The following is a 13,336-nucleotide window of genomic DNA, read 5'->3' on the forward strand; positions in this document are numbered from 1 at the left end:
CATTAAGGTGGGAGAAAGTAAAAATGCCTTTGTTACTGAGTTTAAGAGTCCAATATTTTTCATTAAAAATTATTAGGATATCAATTACTAATTTCATAGTTGAGTGTTAAATACGATTCTAGAAGGTTAATTTAATTAGTTGATGTTAAAATATTTTTACTATAAAAAGTAGTTGGTTCAATTCTAGATTAACCTTATTTTTTAAACCTATAAAAAATGATCACTTTTTATGTCTGATACAAATATTACATAAACTTAACAACATATAATAAATTTAGCTTCAATAAAAATAAGATTTAAAAACTTTTATAATAATCAATGAAATATTTTTTTAATATTTTGATATTTTAAATTAACTTTATAAATAAAATATACATTTGCAAAGTGAACTTACCTTTTAATGTAAAAATATTGATATTAAATAATATAAAAAAGTCATGGTTTAGTAAAATACATCATTGAATTACATGTACATAAATATATAACGATGATTACCTTTAAAGGAATATGTATTTTAAAAATCGATTAGACCTATTTAAAAAAATATGTATTTTAAATTTATCTCTGACTGGCGGTTTATTTATTTAATTATTCAATTAACTTTTTTTTGGAAATAGGACAACCAAACCAAACCATTAAAAACATTGAAACAGAGTAGGACAACCAAACCAAACCATTAAAAACATTGAAACAGAGTAACCAGACTGGCAGTTGGCTCATACATAAAACAGAGTAACCAGGTAGGTAGTTTGCTAATATATAAATTAGAATTACAATATATACCTTTGGTATTTATAGGTAAATAGAGTATTTGGCTCCAAATTAACTATATATCAATAGTTAATATAGTAATAAACCGATAATCTTCGACTACATTTATTCTTCCCATACCTGCGACGCAATAAAAATGTAATTAAGCACAAGAAAAGAAATTCATGACGTGTTTGTGCATATGAAAAGAAAGCGAAATCATAAACCATCACATATTTGTGCATAGAGTTCAGTACTGAAGAAAGAGCAGAGCATAAATTTTAGAGAGGAAAACAAAAGCCACTTAAGTTTCCATTACCTGGTGCTGTAAGGTGCTCTACTAGCCGATGCTGACTTTGTTGCCACTGCCGGCTCTGCCGGTGTTGTTGCTGTTCACGGTGTTGTTGTTGCCGCTGTTGATTTTGTGGCCGCTGTTGTTGGTGTTGCCGCTGTTGTCGCCCAGGATTGGATTGCCGTCGATCTTGGTGTTGGGGCCGATGACGTTCCTGTCACCGCTATTGTACTTTTTGTCGAACATGTTGTTGTTACCGCTGACGTTACGCCCTGCTTGTTGCAAATTGCTCATGTTCTTGGCTTACAGAAACTGGATGGCACACTTCTGCCAAAAAAAAATGCCTGCAGTTCAGCTCAATCTACTCAATCTGCTAAAGTGCATCAATACATAACGTGTACATTGATAAGTTACAATGCATCAATACATAACATGAGCAATTCATTGATAATATGAGCAAATAATCGATATCTCACACATTAGAAAGCCTCAATCTAGGTTACACGAAATATACAACAACCATACCTACAACTGGAGTAGGGCAAAGTCGGTAGGCAAGAGGTGAGAAATAGAATGGCATAGGCTGCCTTATATAGAAGCAAGCGAACTCCAAACGCGGTTTCGAAAACCATTACACTCCCAACCAGGGAAAACCATCTGAGGATATTTGACGTTTCCCTAGGGTGGATGCTGCTTTATTTACAGAAGTGGGAGGAATCGCTGTATTTCTATGGAATCTATAATTTCCATAATGGGAATCTTAGTTATTGGTTTGGAAAGTTTAATTAATTTTAATATAATTGTAAATTTTTTCACGTTTAATCTAGGTATAAATTTCTTCATATTATTAGAGTAAGTTCCATTCGATCTCTGATATAAATTAAAAAATCCATAATTTCCAAAAAAAAATAATAGTTAACCATTTAAAAATTTACTAATTTCCACTTTAGAGGATTAAAAAATCACCTCACCTTTATAAAATCTATAATTTCCACCCTAAAATTCCTAGTTACTCTTTTGGAATATTTACTAAATCCGGCGTCTTTGGTGTAAGGCTCTTCAACAAATGTATGAAATTATTGGGGCAATTGGGCAGACGAATTATTCTTTTTCATCATCCAAAAAAAATAAATTTCTTTGCACTATTTACTGATGTGACTACTCAGGTCTATTCCCGCAATTGGGCAGATGAGTTATTCTTTCTTAGCCCAAAAAAATTCCTTTGCCCTGTTTACTGATGTAACTACTCGGATTTATTTGCACAGCTGGGCAGACCAGTTATTCTTTTTTATCCTGAGAAAGTAAAAAGAAAAAAAACTATGCCCTTTACAGATGTAACTGCTAGGATTTCTGCACGCGCAATGTGACAGAGTTATTCTTCCTGGATTTCTTCACGCGCAAAGGGGCAGAGTTATTCCGCTTGGGCGGCGAAAAAAAATAAATCTATGTTATTATTAATGTTAAAAGTACAAATATTTTTAGTTTTTAAACGGAATATGTATTTTTATTTGGTGGTTTTTTGGAAAATTATGATTATTATTATATTATATTCATCTGGTAGAAATTTCAAATCCCAAAATAAATCCATTTCCATTTGCCAATATGATTTAATTAGTTGAAAAATCAACAAACCTGAATTATTGGTGCTCTTAGAGTTTGGATTGAAGTGTTTAATCCTAATGTGATTTTTTTTTAGTATTTGTGAATGTTCAAATACTTTTACTTTTATCATGTGATTTTTTTAGTATTTGTGAATGTTCAAACACTTTTACTTTTATCATGCCACCCACTGACTTTTAGCAGAATCTGTGGGACTTTTACCATAATCTTGCATGTGAATTTAGGTATCACATGTCACTGTATACTTGGGAAGGAAAATCTAGTGTGGTTATATGAAAATTTAGTGTATGTGGTATACTTTTTAATTATTATTAATAATAAGGTAATCTTGTATTGAATTTAGGTATCACATGTAGCTAGCTCTATACTTCCGAAGGAGAATTTAGTGTGGTTATATGAAAATCAATATATGTGTGGTATATTTTTTAATTATTATTAATAATAAGGTTTTTTTATGTAAGATAATAATAAGGTTGTTTATGTAAGATATTTGGGTTTTGGTTTTTTATGTAAGATAATATTAAGGTTTTTCTATGAGAATAATGTTCTCTTTTAACTTTTCAAGGATCTATTTCAATAGAATCACTCTATTCATTATTCTCATAAAAATGTTTTTTTGGTGGTTAATGTTATTAAAAATGTATATAGTTTTATCTAGTATCAAGTGCTATCATGTAATAATATTAGTTCGATTTAAAATAAGATTATTATTATAGATATTTAGTGACTATTGAAGATACTTTTAAGGAAAAATAATTGAGTTCAAAATTGGGGGATTTACCCTTCAAATAAGTTGTGATGAATCTCTCATACTGCTTTATAAACCATTCATTTGAACTTAAGTTGGGGTAGTGGAGAGCCTATGGCCTTCCCCCTTATATTTTGTGTCAAGTTGAAAAGAGGTTTCATAAAGCCCTTCCTTTAACCCCTACTATTTTGTTCTTTAGGAAGGATTTTGAGACTCTAAGTGTTGTAGTCATTTTTAAAATTTCATGAATAAAGCTAACCTTGATGATCTCATCCACAAATTAAGGCATTGTGCTATGTAAGCTTATCCATGATTTGTAATTATTAGCACAAGACACCATTAAAATCATGTCAATAGTTGGCATCTTCAATATACAAGTCTCAATAAAATCTATTCACATGTTGGAAGTAAATCCAAGGATTATAGAAAGACAAATGTGATGGGATGATCAACTTCATGTATACTTTGCAAAGAAAAGGTTGCAAGATATTTCAAAGATTAACAAGGTGTCACAATCATAAGATAACCTTACACTTGTTGAACCACACATGGTATGTTAAAGGAGAATGGTAGTTTTAAAAACCATTGGAAAGGCCTCCATGTACCACTCATAAATCCCAAAGAGGTTTCTTGCAATCCTTATACAATGGTTGGAAAAGTAATTAGTGATGACTTGATTTTCAACCACAATAATTAAATATGGGGAATTTATCTAAATGACAAGGTAATATTAACCCCAACTAATTATGTCCATTGGAAGTTGAAGTTCATGGTTTGAAAATATCATCTAGAAAGTTACTATTCATGGAAGTTCCATTAAAATTTACAAGCATAGAACCTGCCAAAATTTGGAGCCCCATTTCAAATATCAAACATTATCCACTACCCCAAAGTTGTAAAATATTCACATATGCTTGTTTTTCTACTTTCATTTACATTTTGAATTAGTTGTAGGATTAATAACTTTCCCTATGGCTTCCAAAAAGAAATATGGTATTCCTTCTAAAAACCATTTCTCACAACCCTAAAGATGAGAGCCTAATTCACATTGACCTACATATTTTCACAACCTACATTACTAGGGAAACTCCATACTATATTTTCCATGTAACTTTTGGAAAATTCTAGGATGCTTGTGATTGAATTCCTGCCTAGGATTGTGTCTCTCTATGCGCCAAAGGCGATAATCCTTCTCATTCTTGAATTACTTTTCCTAAAAGTAATAAATTTATTTCTCAGATGTTAATACTATATAAGAATGTTGCACCCTTGGACAATGAAAATCCTTCATCACAATATTTAAAACCATAAAAAAAAAAGGTTCAAGTAAAACACCTATTACCTCATTGCCTTCGAAAAGGAGCCCCTCTTGAAATTATCTTTCCTTTCCAAGTTTTTGCCTTTCAAAATCCTTCTAGAGAAGCAATTTTGGCGTTTTCTCTCATACTAGAATATGATGATGATGATACTATAGATGGAGCTACCTTGGGAATGATGGAAAATATTTTTTGCTAACTCCCCAATTAAAAACACATTATGAGAAACATAAATACTATTCTTATATACATGTTAGGGATTTAGGTAGTAGATAAATATAGTGCATAAACACTACGTCATGGATTTATATCTTAAGCATATCATATTATCCTTAATAGTGGAAGTAATGTTTCTTGAACATTTTACTTAAAAAAATGAAATTGCAATGGACACTAATGGTGATAATTCTATCAAAACATTAGAAGATATCTTAATAAAGTCTACTTGGCTTATAGGGCTCTAGTAACATGAAAATATTTTATGATTGGATCATTGCTTTCTCTTTAGTCTAATAAGTTTATGATTAAGAGCTTTCGAAGATCTATAAAACCACAAAGTTAAAAGAAATTACTCATGAAGATCACAAGGTATGCTACTCTAATTGAGAATATAGATAGTTCACTTTATATCTTAACAAATGCAAAGATGTATGTTGTACAAAATATTACTTATTGATTTTGGGCTTGGGATGAGAGAGATAAAAGAGAGATTGACCTAAAAACCAACACTCACTTTTCCATATATAATGTCCCTTTTTTACCTCGCACCATGTACCAATTTTTCCAATAATATTATAAAGCTTCTCATGTGCATAAATAGGGCATATATCAAAAGGTATATTGGACCAATGAGTTAGGAAAGCTTCCATAGGGCATATCTTGGAAAGTATAGAAAATCAATCGATAAAATTTTTACCTCATGTCACATGAATATCTTACTTTTATCTCAAATTTTCACTGTCTAAAACATCACAAAATGCAAAAATGACTCATTCACTTGCTAAATCAAAATTTTGCTCCACTTTTAAAATCTCAATAGTATTCCCTAGGTTCTTTTGCACACTTTGAATCTCTTTGAGCTTGGATGTTTTTCAAGTACACTCAGGTCACCCCTACTTGTAAAATTTGGTGAGTTAACTGATACTACATGGCTTAGTCAACTTGACGTAATCTTATTTCATATGTCCTCATTCTGTTGGAGTTAGCATGAGCAACATATAGCAATGTATACCATTGGAAATGTCTAAGAATAGTCGTTTCAACCATATATCCTATTCTCCTATTTAAGCTAGGTATTTAGAGTAAAAAGGCATTCAAAGATAAGGTATCCAATTTAGGCATCAAAAGTCTAACAACAATATTTTCAACAACCTTCATCTTACAATCTTTATCTTCAACATCTATAGTCTTCCCATATCTTTCACATTAATTAATATAATATTTCCAATAATCTTCGTTGGAGAAATGGCATGAACCCAGGATTTTCAGGATTTCTATCGTGAGGATCAATATTAGATGGATATAAGGCACATTAATGTCAACTAAAGAGTAGCCCTAAACATGAAATACATTTGGATAGATGTTTTGGGATTTTTACCCATAACATTAGGAATTGCCCATGGTAAAAGTAGGTTGTTTGTTTGAGTTGATCCTAATGTAAAACTATAAATAAGGCTGCAATGTTTTGTGATAGGTATGGCTAATAGATGGGCCATGCGAAAGAAAAATTCCTGTAGATTACATTTTTTGTCAATTCACAACAAGTGCACCAAGGGCCTGGTTTTGTGAGGGCCTTTAAGTTTAACAATATTGGGGCCTTTGGGCCTAATAAAGTATTACATGTGCTTAACACCGAGTTCATGATTTATGCTATATGCCTTGTCCTCAAGCCTTTGGGAATTAACAAAAGCACTATAGGAACTATTAAAAATGGTGCTTGAATGTCTTAGTAATAGTTTCTAGTATTGAAGCCATAAAAAGTGAATTTCACCAAATTGGTCACTCAACTAAAACTGGAACCTGAACTAAAACCTATGAATGCCATATTTACGTTAGGAAATGATTTTGAGAGTGATAATAAGGTCATAGTATTATGTCTTTCATGCAATGGAATTAAGGATGACGGCTCAAAATTTTATTGATGCATATGTCATTGTTATTGGAGTAGGTAGACTACATTACTCCTCTAATGTGCTTCCTGATCTGTCTGTAAAAATGATAATGGATATCATTCTTATTTAATGTGCACAAAATCGAAGTAGCTCCATTTACATAGAGAATTAAATAAATCAAATATTCCAAACATCTCATATAGGCTTATTGAAAATTCGGATTAGCTATGTGGATTAATTCGTAAGCAAGGGGAGCCATACTGAGAGATTTAAGGCTACTGATATCGTCCAATGAATCACATTATGTAAAGAAGTTTGATGATTTTGTGTTGCATAGTTTTCTCCTTTGTAAGCTCTAATGCATTTAATGGTGTTGACAAATTCCAAGAGAGAATTAGAGGATACTTTCTATATAGTGTAACAATGTCGAAGGAGATATTGTTCATTCTCTACAAATTTATTAGTTATAAAAGTAGGTATGGCACTATTTTGTTCTACCATATTAAAATTTTGATGCATTTTCTAAAGGGAAAGGAGATAAATCTAGCCTACTAGTTGATTAGTAGCCCCAGAATAATGGCATTTAATATCTAGAAGAATTCTAGGAATGTTGACAAAGCCTTATATTAGTTTGGGTTAATCAAATTTCTTGTTGAGGAAAAAAAAATTAAGAAGTGAGAATTGGGAACCTTTTTTAGTAATAAATTATTTTATTGAGGCATTAGAAGAAAAAAATATTTGTGCAAAGAGAAAAGGAAGAAGAGGTAGGGTTTTGTCAAACCCTTACCCTCAAGAAGAAATAAAGAAGTCAAAGAAACTCTAGTAAAGGATAGAGAGGAAACTGAAATCATAGAGACAAAATAAATTTTCGGACTAGAGGATATGATGATATTGGAAGACGAAGATGTTACTGAAGTAGAAGAAACCATAAAATCAATGCTACTTTAGAAAGGATAATTGTTGAAAATAAGATATGAAAGGAAGAAGAATAAAAAGGATCGTGCTAGGACCAAAAAGAAAGGTGACAAAATCAATTACGAATAATCCACAAGAAACTACACAAAATACCATTGTGATATCTCAACTAAAGGAAAATAGAATTAAAAGGAAGATTCTCTAAGGAATGAAGACACCGGAAGACAAAACAAATGTAGAAGCATCACATGAAGCATGAAAAAAGTAAACAATGTTGTTTCATTTGAGAATTTGAAAGCTACAGAGCTAAAAGAATTGGAAAGATTAGCAACAAATCCTGAAAGAAAAAGTCCAAAGTTCAATGAAATTTAGCAACATATCTATTATTATTTTGATAGCCCGGATCAAGAACCACAAAAAGAAAATGTAAAGGATCCTTACTGGGCATGGAATCCCCCTAAGGCGCGCTTTGGGGCTTAAAGCCCAAATGTTGAGCAAATCTTGTTGTAAAAGCTCTGCGAGTTGTGGGTGCGGGGTGCGAGTTGTGGGTGCGGGGTGCGAAAGTATGATAGAGTCACAGGGTTGTCCACCCTACTTTTGTAATGTAATGTCGACTCGATAGACCTACCCATGGTCCGTGGACCATGGGATTGTATAAATAGAGCGAGGCTCTAAGTGTAAAAGATAACTAATAATGAAGAGAATAGAATAATGAGAAGTCTAAGTGATTGATTCGAAGTGTAAAGTGTGTTGATGGGTCCTAGAGTAGGAGAGGGCTCTGCAGCTGAGTGCACAGAGGCCTAATAGTCTGCAACTGAGTGCGCAAACCCCTACAACTGAGTGCATAGGGCAGGTTGAGTCTGTAATCATTGGAGAATCAATAAAGAGAAGTTTTGCTATAATTCTGTGTATCTTTTCCAGATTTAATGCATGGTTGGATATAATTTGCGAATATACTGTTTATTTACTGCACTTAATTGTATGAATGTTTTGTATTGTTAAGTATAACTTAAGACATTTAAGTAGGTGAAGGTTCATAGATAATACTGGAAGATAAATAAGATCTCGGGTAATAGAGCAGAGCACGGCACAACCCCTGGTTAGGGCTGCATGAAGGCAAGGTATCAAGCCGTGAGGAATGGAAGGTGTGTGAAGCCACCTCCGTGAAGGAATAAAGAGTGGACCAGTCGAACCTCTCAGACATATCAAGGGTGTGGAAACCTGGTTCTAGCACCCTCCCACACTACTTCTGGTGACACTTCAGTCCGTGCTCCGCGAACTGTTGCCAAAAGGGCCAGTAGTATAGGGATTTGTTTGGCTAATTAACTTTGAACTTGGGTTAGGCCCCAACAAGCCAACAAATGGTTTTGTTTCCAAGACTGGTATCCGCATAGAGATGTCTGATGATGTATCACTGGAACGAAAAAGAAAGGAATTAAAGATTGGTTGGACAGAAAGATTCACGAGTTCACGGCGCAGGAAAACAAGAATCCATAACTAGCAAAGGGAGAGTGGTTAGATTGCTACCTGTATATGGAGATCCATGAAATTTTCTTTTCATCCTTCCCTATTGAGTTGTACGAATGGATCGCGAAGCTAACAGATAGCCAAGGAAGGTGTAAACTCGACAAACCTATTGTGTGGATGTAGTATACCTAGGGGGGATAATATGGGGTACAGAGTGAGGTACCCAAGGGAATAATGTAATAATGGGATGGGCCATCGTAATAAATAAGGTGGTTAACCCATATCATGTAAGGGACCAGAAGTAGTTAGCAATAATGTAATAAGCCCATGGTATTAGATAGATGGTATTGAGGGAACCATGGCAATGACCCATGGTATTGTATGTATGAGGCCTATATAGAGGCTAGAGACTCCCCATTGAGAGATGTCAAGGATTATTGTATGAACAGGCATATGGCTTATGGAGTGTTCTCCTTCCTTAAGGAGTGAATGTATGGTGTTGCCCTACCTTAAGGGTTTGATCAATAAAGAAGGATTTCTATATTCAGATCTTGTTATTTCTTGGTTTTATTTCTAGGGGGTAATATGGGGTATAGAGGGAGGTACCCAAGGGAATAATGTAATAATGGGATGGTCCATAGTAATAAATAAGGTGGTTAAGTTGTATCATGTAAGGGACCACAAGTAGTTAGCAATAATGTAATAAGTCCATGGCATTAGATAGATGGTATTGAGGGAACCATGGTAATGACCCATGGTATTGTGTGTATGAGGCCTATATAGAGGCTAGAGACTCCCAATTTAGGGATGTCAAGGAATATTGTGTGAACAGACATATGGCTTGTGGAGTGTTCTCCTTCCTTAAGGAGTGAATGTATGGTGTTGCCCTACCTTAAGGGTTTGATTAATAAAGAAGCATTTCTATATTCAGATATTGTTATTTATTGGGTATATTTGTATTTTCATATATTTTTGGGTTAGATCTATAAGAGTGGACTCCAAAATTGGTGCACAGACTGGAAGCATTAGAAGATAAGATCGTGCACATTATTGATCACTGGCTCGATCGAATCATAGGAGGATTCATCACCAAATTTGTGGTAGATACTTCAGTCAGCTATAGCGAGGCAGAATGACACTTCCTCAAGGGACTGCGAGGTAAGTACATTAAATCTTTGAAAACTTGAATTAAAATGCTACTGTGTGAAAAGCGGGTTATGTGAATAAATTGATGTTTAGGGCTACGAGAAGTGGGAGAATCTACATAAACGAAGGTAGCAAAGAACTAGAGACTAGCCCCTTAATTTCACCTCTGCGAGTAGGTGAAGAAGAGCTTGCAAAGGTCTCGCCAAGAAGTGTGATCAATCTGATAAGGCAGAGAATTCCGCGCATACCACCCCCACCCACACCACCACCAGTTTCAATGTCTTAACCCTTGACTTCACCCATCCCACCTCTACCACCACCACAAAGTAGTATGGCCAGCGCAATAAAGCTACGAGTGTTCAAGGGAGTAGGGAATGAATATCCGACCAATTTTGGTTCGTGGTAAAAGCTGTATGGGAAGCACAAGGTGTCACAGATGACAATATAAAGAAGGAAACATTGGTCAGTGCTCTGCAGGATCGTGCACTGACCTGGTACATTAAGCATTCCAATGACAATCCGAATGCGAGGATAGTGGATATCCAAGCTGTGCTAAACAAGGAATTTAGCAGGCCAAAATCGGAGGCACAGTCGATCATTGGATTCAAGGAAATCACAATGCTACCAGGCGAAACCCCGTGGGAGTTGGATCAAATACTGAAGTGCACAATTCGTGAAGCGAACATGACCTTAACAGATGTGAAACACCACAAATGGTTTGTAGCCTCATTAACACTGTATCTACAGAACGCGCTGTCGCAACAAAGGCTAACCACTCAGGCTGAGGCTTTGGAGGTCGCGATGAAATTGCATGAGACTTCGATATAAGATCCTAACCTAGGAGTCCAGCAGATTCACATGCAGTTGAAAAATTTGTGCCTTGAGATGCAGAGTTTGAAACAAGACAGGATGGCTTATCCAGAAGTTTGCGACAAGGTATGGTGTGTAAAGTGCAAGGGCTAGGGGCACAACAAAAACCACTTCCCGGTGTTCGAGAATGACCTCGCGGGACGAGAACCAATACCATTGAGACTAGAGGCACAAGTATGGCCAAGCGCGGTGCCTGCGTTATGGTGCATGATTTGTTAGATAGGAGGAAAGCATGCTACATATAACTTCCATCTATTACAGAAGTATACACAGAATTCCCAACAGTTTTTCTATAATTTTTGTAGATCATTAGGCCATGATGAGCACACCTATAGAAGTTATAAGCTTATGATGGATCAAACTCCTACCTACAGAGTTCAGGCCGAAACACGGCCCCTCGATCAAAATGCAGGAATGGTGTGCACTGGATTTCAGGGGCACAGACGAGGCCGAGGTGGAATGGGACCAGGAAGAGGTCACAGACAGTTGATATGTTACAATTGCGGAGGGATAGGACATTATGCTTGTGATTGTACGAATCCAATGTGACCATCATTCTTATATTGTACGTAGTTTGATCATGAGATGGAGGACTGTCCCACACTGATAGCGAGGTTGCATGATAAAGGAGAACTCTAGCCTCCCCCAACTTAGAACCTACAAATGATGAAGTTTGAGCCACGCGAGAAAGACCCTAATGTAAATATCATGCTCTGGAGTGGTATTATGATAGGGGATGACAAAGGTAAGCAGCCTGAAGAAATTACTTGGTTTGCAAGGCTCCAATGAAGGAACCAGAATTTGGTTTGGAGCATGCTAAGGTCACCTTCATGGAAGCTAAGAGGAGCTTTGCTGATGCCTCTAATTCAGGAACTAAAGACAGACTGGAACTGGACATGGACCCATCGATGCTCACTATGTTCTTGGAGACATGCATGAAGTTACTGTGCGACAGCAAGGCAGTAAAGGGGTTGCAGGAACTCATAACTAGATGCGCTCAGACCATACCAAGAGAATCATGTGTAGTCCGGAAGCTTGGGAAGCACAGGACACGAACAAGAAGGGAGGTGAGTTTGATCGCACAGATTGGGAAATACGAGATGGACCAAGTGATTCTAGATCTAGGATCAGATGCGAACGTCTTGCCAAAGCAGACATGGGAGCACATGGGCAGGCCTACAATGCAATGGTCTCCTATCCAACTGCGAATCCCAAACCAGCAAAAGATCCTACCTATGGGGGGACTCCAAGGAATCACAGTAGATATCGAAGGAGCAAGCGCGCTAACAGATTTTGAAGTAATAGAGATTGTCGATGACAACAATCCCTACCCCATGCTATTGGAAATAGATTGGGCCACTGACATGAATGGAGTAATAAATCTAAATAAGCGCAAGATGATATTTGAGAAAAAGTCACTACACATAGTGGTACCTTAAGACCCTGAAGAAGGATCGCGCTACACAGAGCCATTGCACGACTATGATAGTGACGATGGCATGGACTGCATCTACAAGATAACCGCATGGGAATAAGATTGTGCAAATCTAATCACGGATGGCCAAATCTCATGGAAGTGCAAAATCTCCTGCACATCAGATTCTGACGAGGAGATAGAACGATGGCAGAATCGGTTACACAAGGTAACCACACTCAACTGTAACATGATGACAAGGTCGTTGCACTGCGTAGCAATAGAGGTAAGAGATCTGCCTACATATGATGGGTTGGGCGAGGTGGACGAGTTCTTGAACAAATTTGAAAGGGAAGTACTGGAACAACAGCGTTTCGACACTCTAAAATGGATACTGAGAGATATGCCCGCAAGATGGTGGGATACATACCAAAGAAGTTTTGAGGACTAGCATGAATGCAGAAGGATGATGCACGTGCCATTTGGGAACCCTCAAATGTTATTGAAAGACAAGTATGATGGATGAACCAGCCCATTCACCCACCAATCCACGTGGATTCAGGCATATTGTGTAAAACCTGTACGATTACACACCGTCCTCATGGTAGGAGATACAATTAGTAAGCAGGTGCGGGTAAGGAAATGGTGCGAACAACCCCTTCGGTTGGGACCACGAAGTATGGAAAG

General features: G+C 36.0%; 1 long non-coding RNA gene across 5 annotated transcripts; it reads right to left on the bottom strand.

Annotated features, from left to right (window-relative positions):
- Positions 1–719: 719 nt before the first annotated feature.
- On the bottom strand, positions 720–1,723 carry LOC149238423 (uncharacterized). 5 transcript variants are annotated; one of them, XR_016245372.1, is made up of 3 exons: positions 1,568–1,723; positions 1,070–1,369; positions 720–891 (listed from the first exon to the last, which is right to left on the bottom strand). It is a non-coding gene; the product is annotated as an uncharacterized LOC149238423 (long non-coding RNA). The 5 variants fall into 5 exon arrangements; XR_016245373.1 differs by having other exon boundaries at positions 1,070–1,412; positions 1,568–1,714; XR_016245376.1 differs by having other exon boundaries at positions 1,070–1,366; positions 1,568–1,708.
- Positions 1,724–13,336: the final 11,613 nt, after the last annotated feature.

This window comes from Pinus tabuliformis, chromosome 8 (assembly GCF_031772625.1).
Source record: "Pinus tabuliformis cultivar Carrire ecotype Pingquan chromosome 8, CPIR1, whole genome shotgun sequence".
In the NCBI taxonomy this organism is placed as follows: Eukaryota; Viridiplantae; Streptophyta; class Pinopsida; order Pinales; family Pinaceae; genus Pinus; species Pinus tabuliformis.